The 5,676-nt window shown below is 43.2% G+C and overlaps 1 long non-coding RNA gene across 1 annotated transcript; it reads left to right on the top strand.

Annotated features, from left to right (window-relative positions):
* The first annotated feature begins 2,168 nt into the window (after positions 1-2,168).
* Positions 2,169-3,432, top strand: LOC135818354 (uncharacterized). Its single transcript, XR_010553674.1, has 2 exons — positions 2,169-2,360; positions 2,961-3,432. It is a non-coding gene; the product is annotated as an uncharacterized LOC135818354 (long non-coding RNA).
* The last annotated feature ends 2,244 nt before the right edge of the window (positions 3,433-5,676 follow it).

Here is a 5,676-nt window from a genome sequence, read left to right as displayed (position 1 = left end):
GCAATGGTCATCTTTCATTTCATTATCTTCAAGCAAAAAGCTACCACGATCTGTGCACATCTTCTTTGCTTCTGTCCAGTTCGCAGTTAAAACAATACCATACCCGTCGATCTGGGCAACGGTCAGGTCCAAATTGGATAGGCTTGTCTGTCACCGGCTTTTCGTTGATTAGCTTGGCCAGAAATTCCTTTGGATAGCCGTTGTTCGTAAATATTGATGTCAGTCTGTCTAATTCGTCCTGCAATAGATGAGGGGAACATATTCTATGTGCACGATAAACTAGCGCTTTCACAAGATGTCTCTTCGATTTCGTTGGAGTATAGCTCCCCCACGGAATGTAGACGTGGCACTTGGTAGACCGCGAAAACTAACCTCAATATCGGACACCGGACAAGTTGGAGTAAGAAGCTCAATAGAAATCCGCAATGGAGGAGACGTAGCTGAAAGGACACTGGGTATCGCGCACCCAACGGTTAGTGTCAAGAAACGTGGAAGGCCGCGGAAACGCGAAGAGACGGATAGTGGTGATGCAACGAAGAGGCGAGATGACGGGACATTGGAAGAGACAACACCCAATGGAGCTAAGAATCGCACTTCGTCAATCAAGCAACATCTGTCAGCCCGTACCAATTGTCGTGAGTTGTACAGTGATAAAGTTTTCTCAATATTGTCACGTGGTAGATGTGCGTTGCATTTGGCTGTGTTAGAAGCTTTGTATATCCGTAAGTTAGATCCTGAACTTTGCGTACAGAAAGAAAATGTGTTGTCGCTACAATTGTTTGGTGTTACTCCTCGTCGAGGTGGTAACAATGTAACTTAATTTGCTCACTATGTTGTTGTCATTATTATTATTTTCCTTCGAGTTTTGTGTCGTGCTAAACTTGATAATTTTCCACCTTGTCACGAGTGTTGTTATCTAATTATCTTTACGCTATATAAGTTTTAGTCTTTCAAACTTGAGTCATTCCCTGTATAATCCTTGATGAGAAGGGACCGAAAACGTTCGGATACTTATGACAAGTGCCTTATTATGACTGGATGTGTGTTTGCGTGGATACTTGCGACCCATAACTTACCTTCGTTTTAAAATAATAATAATAATAATAATAACCCGTTTGTCTCTTTCCCTCAAAACCAGTTAATAATAATAATAATTAAAAAGCTTACAAATAGGATGAAGGCCGCAGACATCACGCAACTACGTTACTTGTTTGACATGTATTACTGTGTATTTTATAACAAAAATATTATTGAAAACCCAGAATCGATTTTCTCGTTCCTATCATCAGTGGGAAAAAACGGAACTATGGATACAACCAAAGAAACTGAAGTTAAGTACTGTAACTAGAAAGGTGTTAGAAATAACATCAAGATACAAGTGCAATAAAACCACTAGAGGAAACGCAAAAAAGGTAACAAGATTACATAACCAAAATGATGTTTACACCAATCTACACTCTATGCTGTCACAGCATCCACAACTGATCCTCTCTCTCTGAATTAACTATTTGATAAAGCCAATCTTTAAATCGCTGTTGCATAGGATCTCGGGTGGGAAGAAGCGATGAATCGATACATGGCATTGTGAAGAAAAGAAGAACAAATTCACATTGCACGTGAGACTCGGTTAGAAAGACTGAGTTTCTGCATTCATAAGAATGTCACACCCCGGGGATCATGATAAAGAAAACATATGTCGTGAAAATGACTGAAAGAACCAAAGAAGTATTTGATCTTCCAGCCAGCTTAGCCTGGTACTACCATACTAGCAGTGCTACCAAGTACCAGCCCTCCATATTTTCTGTATTTGTACGGAAAATCACTCCTTGTGCGCACTACAGAAATTGAGCAAATGGTATAGAAAATCGGAGAGGATCAATCAGCTGTGTAGAAGCATTGCAAGTGTAAGCTGAGTGATGAATAGTCTTGTACCAAAGCGAGTGCATGCCGTACCACAACAACATGTACATGTAGCACAAAAATAATAATGTCGTGAGTGCAAGTCACACATGTTTTACACTACCAAATGCAGCCACCGACATGCATGTGCGTGTCAAAAAACATTACAGTGCAAGTATGCATGCAATGTACACGGCAGTACGCAAAACACTGCAAGATACGGAAAATCAGAAGTTTGAGTACGCAAAACAGACTCAATTGGTGGGCAGCTCTGTACTGGCCTGTACGGAGGGAGTGAATCTCAATGTGTGCAATGCACGCACTTTGGCCGACAGTGAAAACTATGCAAGTCGTGTTGGTTTGCAGGATGAATGTGAGTCCTTTTAGACAAGCGCCTTAGTGGAGTAGCCCACCGAAAGAAGAGTACTTGACACCGCGAAGTGGAGTCTGCGCATACAACAGTGAGGGGGTAAAATTAGCTATGACTGATTCTGCATGTGTTCTGCATGTGTGTCACATTACACTAGCAGATAGGCACACCTGTTGTTCCAAAAAGATGCTTATGTCAGTGTCTGAATATGTCGTGTACCAGGTAATATTGTTGCCAGGATCTCACGGTGAGAGTCAGACTTGAATATGGTATCAATAGATTATCAATATCATACATCACCATGTACCACCCAAAGTATAATAGCCGAAGGACCCGTTTGTGTGGTGGTGTATGATTTCGTGAGCAAGATGAAGTGGCTACAGATGTGTCTTATATAACACCCTAAGAAAAGATCATCAATTCTGGGGAAAGTGATTCTGGTAGCATGTTGTATCCAGTGTGGCATGACAAAGACTCCCTCGATTTAGCCTGTGGAGAATCCGTAAATACATAAATACAATACATACAGGCATCGCAACCTTCGGATTATATGCTCTTTTGCTTGCCTCCTGGAGTGTGCTTGTACCTTGGTTCACTGTATTAGAATAATAGTAGACTTTGTTTTTCGAATTCGTTTCTATAACATTAGGTTTCTTTCTGTTGCTGCTATGTCTTTTCATGTGTTTTACAGGATTGCCATCTGTTGATGAATACCACTCTGAGGCACTCTCACGAGCGAAGGTGTTTGAGAATCCATGTCGGAATGATGGTCATGTTGGCCTAAAGGTGCATTACATTGCCGATACTCGCCACCTCCACCCTGGAACATGTTCAATTTCTGTTTCTCGTATGGAAGGACCGAACAGGTTGTTTTCCTGTCTCAGTGGACCACTCAAGACTGAACAGCACTGATGGAAGAAGATTTGCCGTGAATCTCGTTCACATAATCAGCCTGTTTAATTGCTGTACTGAGGTGACTGCTTCATAACAATGACCATGCAGCATTAATTTTGGATAGTATTGCAGTGCCCCTAAAATTGGAGAATATCGAATTTCTCTGATAGCATTGTGATTCATTTGTGAATAAACATCACTACTCTTTTTGAGTAGCATAGCAATGACAGAGTTGGTTTAATGTATGACAAAATGGAGCCGCTTTTTAACTTAAACCTGTACTATAATCAGTACCGCCGGAAGCAGTTTTTGATTGGTCCGGTAGTTTCATGGCGGGTACACACGTCCTCCACGGTAGGAAACGTTTGTTGGTGGCCAACAAGTTGGTCTGGTGATAACCTGACCAACCAGACCGGCGGGCCTGATAATTGTGGGGCTCATGAGCAGCTCAAGTACTTAGTATGGTTTTGGACATGTCCCCAGTTAACCAATGAGAATAACCGGAAAACAAGGGGGGCTTTAGATGCCGGGCTGACTTAACAAGAGGCAGGATAAGCGCGTTACGGGTTGAGCTTGTCGAAAACCAATTGTACTTCATTATGTGTGAAGGGGTTTTATGAAGAAATATTTTATGAACCAGTGTACAGAGATGGTGCTTATGACGAAAGGAGAGAGGAGAAGTGTGTGAAAGTCGATAAAGGGCATCCGAAGGAACACATCGATCCTTGTTGTAAAGAATATTAAGTATAAATCTATGGTCTGAAGATTGTGTCGTTATTTGCGAGTTGTTTTGTAAACCCGAGGTAGATTATTCACAAGGTTGATTGTACATGCTATGGGATGTACAATAACTAACCAAACAATAATGGTGTAACAATGATTTGAGTCCATATCCAATTGGATGAACCTAGAGTGCATGATCCATTCCAGAAAGGCGACTTCAGTGAGTCTTGAATTGTCAGCAGCATCATACTTCCATCGAGCTTTTTTTCTTTTTCGAAACGACCCTCTCTTTTCAATTCGAACGAAGGTCAACATACGATTATGGCAGGCATGCACGCACTGATCTTCACTGTATACATGTGCATGTATACTGTACTGTAGTCTGTGCAGTCAACTAGTCGTGTTCCACTTGGCTTACGGTAAGTATCACTACAAGTGCATAGTAGCCCCCCCCCACCCCGGGGAGTGCGCGTGAACGGCAACTGTGAACTGGTAAAAGAATTATTCGACACCTTCGTTCGTTTCGATGGAGAAGGTTCATCTGGCAAATTGGCAAAATCTGGCAAATTGAGGCCTTCGTTTCACTCCTAGCCCCAGGAGCGAAATTTTCACTCCTTGGCTGCCTGTTTGAGCCGTCCTTGTGGAAGGGTTGATTTATGCATGCCCGCATATACATGTAGACCTTATTCAATAAACGTCACAATCACGTGAACCAGGGTCCCGGGAACCAGGGAGCGGCAAGAGACCTGCACTCAGTGCACAGTGGACTCGGCGTGGGAACATAGGAGTAGAAAAATACCGGTATTTTACTACTCCCTTGTACGAACTGGGCCTTTCTTGCCACTCGTTTCACGTACGCGTGCCCCAGCTTACAACAAATCCCTGGAGGCGAGTCCAAAAATCACGTTATCGAATAAGGTCTATAGAAACACAGATCACGTAGAACTACCCCATCCGGGGTCACAACTCACAACGTTTTGGGTACTTAGGTCTCATGTTGTCTCCCCAGGTGCTATGAATCCCTGATGCACATGTATCTACATATACAATGTAATCGTAACTCTACCAATATTGCGGACGATGACCCTCCCCCCCCCCGGCAAACAGAAAGTCGCTATGTCCTGGCCGAGTTTATCTTTTAATTAAATGGTTTTCTCGGTTGGGATTTCATACCTGACAACCATCCCGATTTGGCCGGGACCGTCCCGATATCGAGGGCGGTAATAGGCACCCAAAAGTGCACTAGTTCCATGCCTCACCGCGAGCTTCTTTTGTATACATTTTCATGCCTAGGTATGTCATTGGATCTCAGGTTTGCAAAGGTTGGCAGGTATGGGATTTGTAGAGTGACCAGTTTTGACTATTGCCACCTGCTGTGCAGAAGTGTCATTCCTACATCCTGGCTGCAAACGTACCCCCCCCCCCCCCCCCCACACACACCACCACCAACAATGTTCGATCCTATTTAAAGGACCTCACTCTATATGAAAGTGTAGCAGAGGCACTGCCAAAGTATAAAAAAAACAGCAATTGAAATGCAAGCTGCATTGTGCATGCATTGAGGGCATGGGGAAGAGACTGAGAGGGTGAAAGTGAAGGAAATTTGTTCCGAAATCAAGAGAATCCGAGGAACCCTTGCTGCATTCTTCAGTTCGATAACGTCAGTGGGTGAATCTCAGATGTGTTGTGTGCCCAGACATACAAGTACAGCACTAACCTGAGCATGAGAGCTGCTTGTCATCATCGTGGTCAGGAAAACGAAAGGACGAACGAGGAAGATTGCTGACCAT

Source organism: Sycon ciliatum, chromosome 5 (genome assembly GCF_964019385.1).
Source record: "Sycon ciliatum chromosome 5, ocSycCili1.1, whole genome shotgun sequence".
In the NCBI taxonomy this organism is placed as follows: Eukaryota; Metazoa; Porifera; class Calcarea; order Leucosolenida; family Sycettidae; genus Sycon; species Sycon ciliatum.
Note: the sequence above shows the minus strand (reverse complement) of the source record. Positions and strands in the feature narration are given on the sequence as shown.